Source organism: Bufo bufo, chromosome 9, assembly GCF_905171765.1.
Source record: "Bufo bufo chromosome 9, aBufBuf1.1, whole genome shotgun sequence".
Lineage (NCBI taxonomy): Eukaryota > Metazoa > Chordata > Amphibia > Anura > Bufonidae > Bufo > Bufo bufo.
Genome location: NC_053397.1, coordinates 1,735,716 through 1,750,120, shown reverse-complemented (window position 1 = coordinate 1,750,120; position 14,405 = coordinate 1,735,716).

Below are 14,405 nucleotides of genomic sequence, written 5' to 3'. Positions count from 1 at the left end.
GACCCCTGTGGTACCCCACTAGTGACAGTGACCCCTCCAGTACTGACCTCTGAGGTACCCCACTAGTGACAGTGACCCCTCCAGTACTGACCCCTGTTGTACCCCACTAGTGACAGTGACCCCTCCAGTACTGACCCCTGTGGTACCCCACTAGTGACAGTGACCCCTCCAGTACTGACCCCTGTGGTACCCCACTAGTGACAGTGACCCCTCCAGTACTGACCCCTGAGGTACCCCACTAGTGACAGTGACCCCTCCAGTACTGACCCCTGTTGTACCCCACTAGTGACAGTGACCCCTCCAGTACTGACCCCTGTGGTACCCCACTAGTGACAGTGACCCCTCCAGTACTGACCCCTGTAGTACCCCACTAGTGACAGTGACCCCTCCAGTACTGACCCCTGTGGTACCCCACTAGTGACAGTGACCCCTATAGTACTGACCCCTGAGGTACCCCACTAGTGACAGTGACCCCTCCAGTACTGACCCCTGTGGTACCCCACTAGTGACAGTGACCCCTCCAGTACTGACCCCTGAGGTACCCCACTAGTGACAGTGACCCCTCCAGTACTGACCCCTGTGGTACCCCACTAGTGACAGTGACCCCTCCCCCAGTACTGACCACTGAGGTACTCCACTAGTGACAGTGACCCCTCCAGTACTGACCTCTGTGGTACCCCACTAGTGACAGTGACCCCTCCAGTACTGACCCCTGTGGTACCCCACTAGTGACAGTGACCCCTCCAGTACTGACCCCTGTAGTACCCCACTAGTGACAGTGACTTCTCCAGTACTGACCCCTGTAGTACCCCACTAGTGACAGTGACCCCTCCAGTACTGACCCCTGAGGTACCCCACTAGTGACAGTGACCCAATCTGAGTGTGTACCGTTAATACCCACCCTCTGTTTTCTATCCCTCAGCCAGTTACTTACCCACATACAGACGATTTTCTCCCAGTCCGAGCATTCTCATTTTATATACTAACCTTTTATGTGGTACAGTGTCAGATGCTTTGGAGAAGTCCAGATATACGACATCCATTGATTCGCCGCTGTCAAGTCTAGAACTTACTTCCTCATAGAAACTGTTTACATTAGTTTGACATGACCGATCCCTCACGAAGCCATGCTGATATGGCGGTATTTGCTTTGATCTAATAACTGCTTCTCAGCGCCATAAATACTATTCCGCCCCTATCATGCATGCTTAGATGAGTGTGACAGTGCTACTTGGTGGTTCCTTTTACCTCTTGCACAGAATAGCACTTGGAAACTCATTTTCATATTAATAAGGGCTCATCGTTTGTGCACTGCATCACGGATGCTGACTGGGTCCCCGATCCTACGCACTACGGAGCGCTTCTGTGGGTTTTCTGTCTATGCCCCTGCACTGTGGACAGATCTGCTCAAGCCACACAGACCTTGCCTGTGCATTGGGGACAGCAATTTGCGGTGCACAGAACGGGCGGCACATGTGCACGAGCCCTAAAAGTCAGAATTTCTCAATATGGGAGCATCTGACCAGATAAAAAAGGTCCTGTCTAAAAGAGTTTGACGTGCCCTACAATGTTACCTGCTGACAGACTCCCTTAAAACATAGTTTATTTTTAATTTTTATAGGGATAACCATTATTTGTGGTTAAATAAATGATATGTTTTCGATGAATAAAATATGTAAACATTTCAAATTGTCTTCTATTTTTTTTGTAAATTATCTAGTTTTAGTTTGTTTTAGTTTTTTTTAAATAACTCTATACTTACTCTATAAAGATTAAAATAGACAAATCGCCAGGACCAGATGGCATACACCCCCGTATCCTAAATGAATTAAGTAATGTCATAGCCAGACCCTTATTTCTGATATTTACAGACTCTATACTGGATTGGCGCATAGCAAATGTGGTGCCAATATTCAAAAAGGGTCCAAAAACAGAGCCTGGAAACTATAGGCCGGTAAGTTTAACATCTGCTGTGGGTAAACTGTTTGATGTTTTCTGAGAGATGCTATCTTGGAAGATCTCAATGAAAATAAGCAAATACCGCCATATCAGCATGGCTACGTGAGGGATCGGTCATGTCAGACTAATTTAATCAGTTTCTATGAGGAGGTAAGTTCTAGACTTGACAGCGGTGAATCAATGGATGTCGTATATCTGGACTTCTCCAAAGCATTTGACACTGTACCGCATAAAAGGTTAGTATATAAAATGAGAATGCTCGGACTGGGAGAAAACGTCTGTATGTGGGTAAGTAACTGGCTGAGGGATAGAAAACAGAGGGTGGTTATTCCCTACAGGAAGCGACTGCTTCGGGGCCCTGCACCCGACAGCGTGTCCTGTCTATCCCTGCAGAGCTGAGGCACACACTCTGAGCTACGAGACCCTTGTATTTAAATCTCATTTAACATGTCTTTCAGAAAAGTTTCTCCTGGGATTCGAACTCTCACATCAGAGGCAAGGCATTTACCCACATAGCTATGACAGCTGTATTACAAGTTACTTTAAAAAATAAAAATAAAAAATAAGACTTCTACTGTAGGTAACTTTGATACCTAGTGTACATACACATGACAGCTGCCCCAGCACACTGTGTATGGATTTAGCAGAGCTGGGTGTGTTGGGGCAACTGTCATGTGTATGGTTGTACACTAGGTATCAAAGTTATCTACAGTAGAAGTAGAAGTTTTTTTTTTTTTAAGTAATTACCTGTACAGCTGTCATAGCTATGTGGTTAGGTGCTTTGCCTCTGATACAGAAGGTCAAGAGTTTGAATCCCATCTTAAACTTTTCTGAAAGACAGGCTAAATAGGAACACGAGCACCAAATCTTCAACACTAGAGGCTGCTGGGAACACAGGAAGATGCAGAGGCCTGCATCGCATCGCTGACATGGAGGTACGTAGAAAAGTTTTTTGTTTTTTTTTAAATACCGGACTGTTACTTTACTGCCATGGGGGAGGGGGGCTATTGGCGCCATGATACTGGCACATGGGGGGGGGGGGGAGAGAGGCACTTGATACTGGCACATTAGGGGGCGAGGATGGCACTATGATACTGGCACATGGAGGGGGGAGGAGAGAGGCACTTGATACTGGCACATTAGGGGGCAGGGGGAGAGGATGGCACTATGATATTGGCACATGGGGGGGGGAGCAAGAAATGGACGAATCATTAGGGGCAGAAATGTTAAATTTGCCCAAATGTAGATTCGCTACCGGCCCTGGATAGGTGTATAGTGTGAATCCAGCACAGTAGTGTGTGTGGTGTATGTAGCAGAGCTGTATGCGACACAGGGATGTATAATGTGCACAGCAGAGCTGTGTATGTAAAATGTGTAACACAGTGATATATAATGTGCCACGCAGAGCTGTGTGTGTAGCAGAGCTGTGTATGTAAAATGTGTAACACAGTGATATATAATGTGCCACGCAGAGCTGTGTGTGTAGCAGAGCTGTGTATGTAAAATGTGTAACACAGTGATATATAATGTGCCACGCAGAGCTGTGTGTGTAGCAGAGCTGTGTATGTAAAATGTGCAACACAGTGATATATAATGTGCCACGCAGAGCTGTGTGTGTAGCAGAGCTGTGTATGTAAAATGTGCAACACAGTGATATATAATGTGCCACGCAGAGCTGTGTGTGTAGCAGAGCTGTGTATGTAAAATGTGCAACACAGTGATATATAATGTGCCACGCAGAGCTGTGTGTGTAGCAGAGCTGTGTATGTAAAATGTGCAACACAGTGATATATAATGTGCCACGCAGAGCTGTGTGTGTAGCAGAGCTGTGTATGTAAAATGTGCAAAAACCCTGATGCTCTCAAAAAGAGCAAGCAATATAAAACATTGTAGTTTGATACCTTTTACCCCTTAAAGACCGGCCCATTTTCATTTTTACATTAGCCATAACCTTTTTATTTTTCCATTCACAGAGTCATATGAGGGCTTTTTTTGTGTGGGACAAGATGCATTTTTTAAATGTCGCCACTTAATTTACCATGTCTTGTATCAGAAAGCAGGAAAAAAATTAATTCTTTGTGGGTTAAACAAAAATAAAATAAAAAACACACACAATTCCGCCAAGGTTTTTGAGGTTTTGACATCACGGCGTTCACTAAAAATGACATCTTTATTCTGCGGCTCAATACGATACAAAAGTTGTATAGTTTTTATTTGGTTTAATTACTTTAAAAAATTACTTTTCTATATTTCGGTCTATGTGAGGGCTTGTTTTTGTGTAACGATCAGTAGTTTTCTTGGGGGGGAGGGGGCCCCATACAAAAATTTGCTGTGGGGCCCAGTCACTTCTAGTTACGCCCCTGGGAGGCTCCCATATCCCTGTGGCCTCTGCTGAAGCCTCTCAAATTGTGAAAGCAATAGCGGCTCGTCAAGCTGCTCTTACAACAAAGATAGACCATCTCCAGTCCGATCTCAGCTGTTTACGCCGCGATTCTGACTAAATACGTGAGAGAACGTCTGCAGTGGAGCAAAGAGTAAGCGACGTGGAAGATGCGTCTAGAGCGGTTGGAAATGACACCAGGAGGCGGTTACAGCAGGTCCAGATGCTACAGGCCAGAGCGGAAGATGCTGAAAACCGTAGCAGACGTAATAACATCCGTATTCTGGGCCTCCCGGAGCCAGTGGAGGGGTCTACCCCAAAAATATTCGCGGAACAACTCATAAAAGAGGTTCTGCATCCTACCACTCTCTCCAGCTGCTTTGTTGTAGAGAGGGCACATCGGGGCCCGACTAGGCCTTCACCGCCGGGATCCCCTGCAAGGCCTTTCATTATGAGAATCCTGAACTACAGGGATGGAGACGCTATTCTGTTGGCCGCCAGACAGAAGGGCAACATCACCTATGAGAATGTCCGCTTGTCACTTTACCCGGACTTTACTGCGAAGGTCCAGAAGAAAAGGAAGCAGTTCACTGAGGTCCGAGCGCGGCTGAGAGATAAGAATGTGAAATATGCAATGATCTACCCTTACTGTTTGCGGGTGCAAGATGGAGAAATTGTCCGTTTTTTTAATACTCCTGAAGAAGGATCGACAGAAACCTGAATGCACGTCCTCACCGCTGACGGATTGAACTCTGGCGGTGATGTCTGAAAGAGTTAATAATTGCTTAAATGCTAGATTTCATTGCTGACAGGAGAGTCATGGGGGAGGCGGAAGTGTTAAGATTTACCGCATTACTGTTGTTCCTACTATAGTCCCTAATTTTTGGTTTTGTATATTAATAGAAGTTAACCTCATATACAGTCAGGTCCATAAATATTGGGACATGGACACAATTCTAACATTTTTGGATCTATACACCACCACAATGGATGTGAAATGAAACGGACAATATGTGCTTTACCTGCAGACTGTCAGCTGTAATCTGAGGGGATTTACATCCAGATCAGGTGAACGGTGCAGGAATTACAGCAGTTACATCTGTGCCTCCCACTTGTTAAGGGACCAGAAGTAATGGGACAATTGTCTTCTCAGCTGTTCCATGGCCGGTGTGTGTTATTCCCTCATTATTCCCATTACAATGAGCAGATAAAAGGTCAGAGGTCATTTCCAGTCTGCTATCTGCATTTGGAATCTGTTGCTGTCAACTCTCAAGATGAGATCCAAAGAGCTGTCACTATCAGTGAAGCCATCATTAGGCTGAAAAACACAACAAACCCATCAGAGAGATAGCAAGAACATTAGGCCTGGCCAAAACAACTGCTTGGAACATTCTTAAAAAGAAGGAACGCACCGGTGAGCTCAGCAACACCAAAAGACCCGGAAGACCACGGAAAACAACTGTGGTGGATGAATAATTCTTTCCCTGGTGAAGAAAACGCCCTTCACAACAGTTGTCCAGATCAAGACCACTCTCCAGGAGGTAGGTGTATGTGTGTCAAAGTCAACAATCAGGAGAAGACTTCACCAGAGTGAATACAGAGGGTTCACCACAAGATGGAAACCATTGGTGAGCCTCAAACAGGAAGGCCAGATTAGAGTTTGCCAAACGATATCTAAAAAAGCCTTCACAGTTCTGGAACAACATCCTATGGACAGATGAGACCAAGATCAACTTGTACCAGAGTGATGGGAAGAGAAGAGTATGGAGAAGGAAAGGAGCTGCTCATGATCCTAAGCATACCACCTCATCAGTGAAGCATGGTGGTGGTAGTGTCATGGCGTGGGCATGTATGGCTGCCAATGGACCTGCTTCTCTTGTGTTTATTGATGATGTGACTGCTGACAGAAGCAGCAGGATGACTTCTGAAGTGTTTCGGGCAATATTATCTGCTCATATTCAGCCCAATGCTTCAGAACTCATTGGACGGCTCTTCACAGTGCAGATGGACAACGACCCAAAGCATACTGCAAAAGCAACCAAAGAGTTTATAAGGGAAAGAAGTGGAATGTTCTGCAATCACCGGACCTGAATCCGATTGAGCATTTCACTTGCTGAAGACAAAACTGAAGGGAAAATGCCCCAAGAACAAGCAGGAGCTGAAGACAGTTGCAGTAGAGGCCTGGCAGAGCGTCACCAGGAATGAAACCAGCGTCTGGTGATGTCTATGCGTTCCAGACTTCAGGCTGTAATTGACTGCAAAGGATTTGCAACCAAGTATTAAAAAGTGAGAGTTTGATTTATGATTATTATTCTGTCCCATTACTTTTGGTCCCTTAACAAGTGGGAGGCACATATGTAACTGCTGTAATTCCTGCACCGTTCACCTGATTTGGATGTAAAGCTGACAGTCTACAGGTAAAGCACATCTTGTCCGTTTCATCTCACATCCATTGTGGTGGTGTATAGAGCCAAAAATGTTACAATTGTGTCCATGTCCTAATATTTATGGACCTGACTGTATGTGTGCTGGGTGGCAGTACCCTGAGCAGGCACGCACTGTACTAGGAGACATTGTTTACTTGCCTTTCCTCACTGATGTACCTATATGGTATACATGCTCCTCTAAAGGGTTAGGGAGGGCTATCATACCCGAAAGTTTGCTAGTTAAGGGATTTAAGCTCAACTATGTTGGGAAGGATTGGGCGGGGTGGGTTGGGGGGGGGGGTTTGTGTTGGAATCATTTCTAATACGCTATGTATGTGTGAGTGACTGTGCCTTCATCGGACCAAGATATTGACTATTTCTTCTCTGGCGGGTAAAATGACGTTAAGTTACTTTCCTGGAACGTTAGAGGTCTTAATAATAAGATTAAAAGGTCTTTAGTTTTTAATTATCTGAAGAAGTATAACCCAGATATAGTGTTATTGCAAGAAACGCACCTTCAAGGTCAGAAAGTACTTGCTTTGCGACGTCCTTGAATAGGCCCCACGTATCACGCAGTATACTCAGATCACGCTAGAGGGGTTTCTGTTTTAATCACTAAGAGTCTCCCGTTTCAGATTCATTCAGTACACTTAGATCCTGCTGGTCGATATGTGATATTACATGCCAGTGCTAGAGGGTTGCAATATTTGATCGTTGGCTCTATATCCCACCGCCATTCCGCAGAGAAGTCCTAGTGTAGTGTCCCACTAGGTAGGGGTGGGCACTACACAAGGGTCAATTGGGTCACGTGTTACTCCTACTCCTAAGGGACAGTGATATTATATTTAACTATATACTTTAATGTATTTTCTATGTGTTATTACATGTGTTGTTTCCCCTGTGACATGCATAGCAGGCCTATTGGGGTGTAGTGTAGCATCCTAGACACTAGAGGGAGATAGGGAGCCCCTAGTATAAATGTTCAGGCCCAGACAGGGAGGAGTCAGTCTGTAGTCAGGAGTCTGTGGAGACAGAAGAGAGGACATCTCAGCCAGAGACATGCTGAGGGCCTCCTCCTGACATTATAACAGAACAATAACGAACACAGGTGCACTCTGCAGTAATACTAAATCCTCAAACTGATTTTAAAATTGAGAGATTAGTCAACATGTCCCACGGTGTAGAACATGTCTTAAGCCCGGACACCGCGACAAGGTTTCTCAAGTAGCCCGGGACCCTACACTCTCCAACCTGAGCCATATGGGCAATACCAGGAGCCAGTGGGCAAATTACAGGAGCATGAGGCCGACTCACAAACAACTCACCAGTTACCTCCAGCATGTGGCCATGCCTGCAATGGGAGGAGGGAGGAGTCTGTGAGTCCCACTCAAGACTGGCTGATATGTCCCAGGCCTCACAGGTGCACCTAAATGTGGCCTGTAGATGGAAAACAGGCACATTTGAATAGGAGTTTATACACCTCCAGAAAACTATATATACAAACTAAGAAGACAGGTTGGCATTAGCAGGAGGTGCTTCAAACCCAATGTGTAGGGTCCCGGGCTACTTGAGAAACCTTGTCGCGGTGTCCGGGCTTAAGACATGTTCTACACCGTGGGACATGTTGACTAATCTCTCAATTTTAAAATCAGTTTGAGGATTTAGTATTACTGCAGAGTGCACCTGTGTTCGTTATTGTTCTGTTATATTGTTATATTAATTATTACATCCGCACTTGTTACCGTGTGTAGGATGTCTATTGTGGTACTTGTGGTTCGCTGCGGGCATCCTCCATTGTATGCATTTTGCTGGGGATTGCCATTAGCAACGGGCCACAAATGCAGGATCTGCTCCCCTATATATATGCACAACTGCATGTGGGTTTGAAGCACCTCCTGCTAATGCCAACCTGTCTTCTTACCTCCTCCTGACATGCAGCTGGATAGTCCAGGCTGCTAGTTGCCACCAGGAGGCTAGTGGAGAAGTACAGCCTGCCTGGAGACCCTGAATCCAGCTAGCACAGATGAAGTAACCCCAGCAGTAGAGATGGACCTTCTGGGAGAAACCTGCAGCCACCTACATACCAAGCAAGGACATTACAACCGGCTCAGAGAAGTAAGCTGATGGGCAGAGGTACTATAAAATAGAAGCAAGGGTCAATACGGGAGGAAGATTAACTACCAAGGATTAAAGCCAGCATTGAGGCATCCGGGCCTTGGGATACAGCCAGCTAGAATAGCTGTGGAGATAGTGCAGCCTGATCTGTGAAGCATTAATTGTTTACCCTCCAAGTATATTGCAAGATTATACCTGCCATTATTGAATGTAAGCCTGCTTGTGGAACATATGATAAAAGGGACTGCATCATTACCATCTGTATGTACAAAGTTTGGACTGTTTTAAGTAAAGCAACGTTTGGTTCATCATACCATCTGTGTACCTCTATTACTGCTCCTACAAATCGGTGTGCCACCGTTACAGGCACTGGTGTCACGATTCTTAAAGGGACCTTGCCCCAGGCACTCAAAACACCTGCAACATCCAGGGCACCTCATCCACCATCAGGCCTGGTCCCTACATACAGAGTGTGCCCCAGAGGAACTGTGTCTACCTCTCCTTCACTGCCGCATGCCTGCAGAGGGTCCTCCAATACAGTGAGTAACCCTCGATTGCCCATAACCGTGACCTCACAATCGCATTACCCTGCAGGTCTGGCGTGCTGCATAAATTGGCATCACGAACAGGATACGATCATATCTGCGCCATTGTGGATTACAAAACTGTGTGCCATTATCCACCTAAAAAGTGACTAAGCCCTACTGTTTATTGAAAATTGCTGGGCCAGAGAACTGTACTAATTTGCGGTGTGAAACTGTGCTTTTTATGGACTGTTTTGCTGTTGTAAAGCCACCGCTTGCTGTCAGTGAATAGACAGCATCTTTTGCTCAAGATGGCCAGTTAACCTACTTGCAGGGGCGTAACTACCGGGGAAGCAGGGGAAGCAGCTGCTTCGGGGCCCGGGCTGCCAAGGGGGCCCGGCGCCATGTGTGACAGTTTATTTTCAAGTTAGTTAAATATCGATTCTTGTCTTACTGTTCAGGGCCCCTTCACAGCAGCGGCGGCGGCTGACCTGAATCCGATTGAGCATTTCACTTGCTGAAGACAAAACTGAAGGGAAAATGCCCCAAGAACAAGCAGGAGCTGAAGACAGTGGCAGTAGAGGCCTGGCAGAGCATCACCAGGGATGAGACCAGCGTCTGGTGATGTCTATGCGTTCCAGACTTCAGGCTGTAATTGACTGCAAAAGGATGTGCAACCAAGTATCAAAAAGTGAAAGTTTGATGATTATTATTCTGTCCCATTACTTCTGGTCCCTTAACAAGTGGGAGGCACAGATGCAAACTGCTGTAATTCCTGCACCGTTCACCTGATGTGGATGTAAATCCCCTCAGATTACAGCTGACAGTCTGCAGGTAAAGCACATCTTGTCCGTTTCATTTCACATCCATTGTGGTGGTGTATAGAGCCAGAAATGTTAGAATTGTGTCCATGTCCCAATATTTATGGACCTGACTGTATGTGTGCTGGGTGGCAGTACCCTGAGCCGCCGCCGCTGCTGTGAAGGGGCCCTGAACAGTAAGACAAGAATCGATATTTAACTAACTTGAAAATAAACTGTCACACATGACGCCGGGCCCCCTTGGCAGCCTGGGCCCCGAAGCAGCTGCTTCCCCTGCTTCCCCGGTAGTTACGCCCCTGCAAGCAGGTTAAGTGGCCATCTTGAGCAAAAGATGCTGTCTATTCACTGACAGCAAGCGGTGGCTTTACAACAGCAAAACAGTCCATAAAAAGCACAGTTTCACACCGCAAATTGGTACAGTTCTCTGGCCCAGCCCTCGCTAATGTGATCTAATCTTACTGTCTCCTAAAGTGTCTGGGATTCGAACCCACAACCTCCAATGTATCAGTGTATCAGAGGAAAAGCATTTACCCTCACAGCCATAAAGGCTGCATTACAACTGATTGATAAAATATGAGACTTCTACTGTTATAGCTGGCTAAGTGTACATTTATACACATGACAGCTGCCCCAACACACCCAGCACTGCTATATCTCTATATGACAGCTGTCCCAGCACACTCAGCTCTGCTATATCTCTATATATGAGCAGCTGTCATGTGTATAGATGTACACTTAGCCAGCTATAACAGTAGAAGTCTCATATTTTTTCAGTCAGCAGCAAGGCATCTCTTATGGTCTTGTGGTTAAGTGCTTTGCCTCTGATACAGAAGGTCGTGGGTTTGAATCCCAGCAGAAACTATTCTGAAATACAAGCACTGACTCCATATATGGACATACAGGGCGAGACACAGGAAGAGGCTGCATAGCATCGCTGACATGGAGGTAAGTAGAAGTGTTTATTATTTATTTTTTAATACCCGACTGTTATACTGCCATGGAGGAGCGGGAGGCACTTGATACTGGGGGAGGGGGGTTGGCACCTGATACTGGCACCTGGGGGGGGGGGGGGTTGGCACCTGATACTGGCACATGGGGGGGAGAGAGAGGCACCTGATACTGGCACATGGGGGGGGGGGGGAGAGGCACCTGATACTGGCACATGGGGGAGGGATAGGGGTTGGCACCTGATACTGGCACATGGGGGGAGAGAGAGGCACCTGATACTGGCACATGGGGGGGAGAGGGGTTGGCACCTGATACTGGCACCTGGGGGGGGTTGGCACCTAATACTGGCACATGGGGGGGAGAGGGGTTGGCACCTGATACTGGCACCTGGGGGGGGAGGGGGGGTTGGCACCTGATACTGGCACATGGGGGGGGGAGAGAGGCACCTGATACTGGCACATGGGGGGGGGGGGGGGAAAGGCACTTGATACTGGCACTTTTTTTTGTGGGGGGGGGAGATGGCACTATGATACTGGGACATGGGGGGGGAGGAGAGAGGCACTTGATACTGGCATGTGGGGGGATTTGCACTTGATACTGGCACATGGGTGGGTTTGGCACTATGATACTGGCACATGCGGAGAGAGGCACTTGATACTGGCACTTTTTTTGGAGGGGGAGAGATGGCACTATGATACTGGGACATGGGGGGGAAGAGAGAGGCACTTGATACTGGCACATGGGGGGTTTGGCACTATGATACTGGCACATGGGGGGTTGGAAGGAGAGAGGCACTTGATACTGGCACATTGGGGGGGGGGAGATGGCACTATGATACTGGGACATGTGGGGGGGGAGAGAGGCACTTGATACTGGCACATGATAGGGGGGCATCTATGGGGACACTTACTGGCACATTATTGGGGGGCATTATGGGGGACACTGAGGGGCATTTACTGGGGCACTATATATGGGGCATTTTATACTGGTACATTATGGGGGCACTAGCAGGAAGGGGGGAGAGGAGCACTATGGGGGAATTTACTGGGGGCACTATATAGGGGTATTTTATACTGGGACATTATGGGGGCACTATGGGGACATTAGCTCAACTGGGGGCATTACAAGGGGGTATTTTTGCACTGTCACATTATAAGGAGAATTATTTCTGCTGGGGGAGCATTATGGTGGGCTTTATTATTCCCCCATGGTATGACCCCCTAGTAGCAGCCTCTCCCTGCTCTGCTGTCCCTCTGCCCTCTTCTTCCTTATTATGAAATCTTTCTCATTAGGATAAAGCACAACATCAGCTCCGCCGAGCCCCCGGCCAAGTGTGGAAGTGGCGTCCGAGATCCCCAAGGGTCAAGTAACTGTAAGTTTTCATATCAAATATGTTTATGTTATACACATATAGCCTACACTGTGCCCCACAATATACAGTATACCGCTACACTGTGCCCCACAATATACAGTATACCGCTACACTGTGCCACACAATATACAGTATACCTCTACACTGTGCCCCACAATATACAGTATACCTCTACACTGTGCCACACAATATACAGTATACCTCTACACTGTGCAACACAATATACAGTATACCTCTACACTGTGCCCCACAATATACAGTATACCGCTACACTGTGCCCCACAATATACAGTATACCGCTACACTGTGCAACACAATATACAGTATACCTCTACACTGTGCCCCACAATATACAGTATACCGCTACACTGTGCAACACAATATACAGTATACCTCTACACTGTGCCACACAATGTACAGTATACCTCTACACTGTGCCCCACAATATACAGTATACCTCTACACTGTGCCACACAATATACAGTATACCTCTACACTGTGCAACACAATATACAGTATACCGCTACACTGTGCAACACAATATACAGTATACCGCTACACTGTGCCACACAATATACAGTATACCTCTACACTGTGCCCCACAATATACAGTATACCTCTACACTGTGCCACACAATATACAGTATACCTCTACACTGTGCCCCACAATATACAGTATACCGCTACACTGTGCCACACAATATACAGTATACCTCTACACTGTGCCCCACAATATACAGTATACCTCTACACTGTGCCCCACAATATACAGTATACTCTACACTGTGCCACACAATATACAGTATACCGCTACACTGTGCCCCACAATATACAGTATACCTCTACACTGTGCCCCACAATATACAGTATACCGCTACACTGTGCCCCACAATATACAGTATACTCTACACTGTGCCACACAATATACAGTATACCGCTACACTGTGCCCCACAATATACAGTATACCTCTACACTGTGCCCCACAATATACAGTATACCTCTACACTGTGCCCCACAATATACAGTATACCTCTACACTGTGCCCCACAATATACACAATATACAGTATACCGCTACACTAACGTCTCCTTGTGGCTGCCCCCATACAGTATAACGTCTCCTTGTGGCTGCCCCCATACAGTATAACGTCTCCTTGTGGCTGCCCCCATACAGTATAACGTCTCCTTGTGGCTGCCCCCATACAGTATAACGTCTCCTTGTGGCTGCCCCCATACAGTATAATGTCTCCTTGTGGCTGCCCCCATACAGTATAACGTCTCCTTGTGGCTGCCCCCATACAGTATAACGTCTCCTTGTAGCTGCCCCCATACAGTGTAACGTCTCCTTGTGGCTGCCCCCATACAGTATAACCTCTCCTTGTGGCTGCCCCCATACAGTATAACGTCTCCTTGTGGCTGCCCCATACAGTATAACATCTCCTTGTGGCTGCCCCCCATACAGTATAATGTCTCCTTGTGGCTGCCCCCATACAGTATAACGTCTCCTTGTGGCTGCCCCCATACAGTATAACGTCTCCTTGTAGCTGCCCCCATACAGTGTAACGTCTCCTTGTGGCTGCCCCCCATACAGTGTAACGTCTCCTTGTGGCTGCCCCCATACAGTATAACGTCCCCTTGTAGCTGCCCCCATACAGTATAACCTCTCCTTGTGGCTGCCCCCATACAGTATAACGTCTCCTTGTGGCTGCCCCCATACAGTATAACGTCTCCTTGTGGCCCCCATACAGTATAACGTCTCCTTGTGGCTGCCCCCCATACAGTGTAACGTCTCCTTGTGGCTGCCCCCATACAGTGTAACGTCTCCTTGTGGCTGCCCCCCATACAGTGTAACGTCTCCTT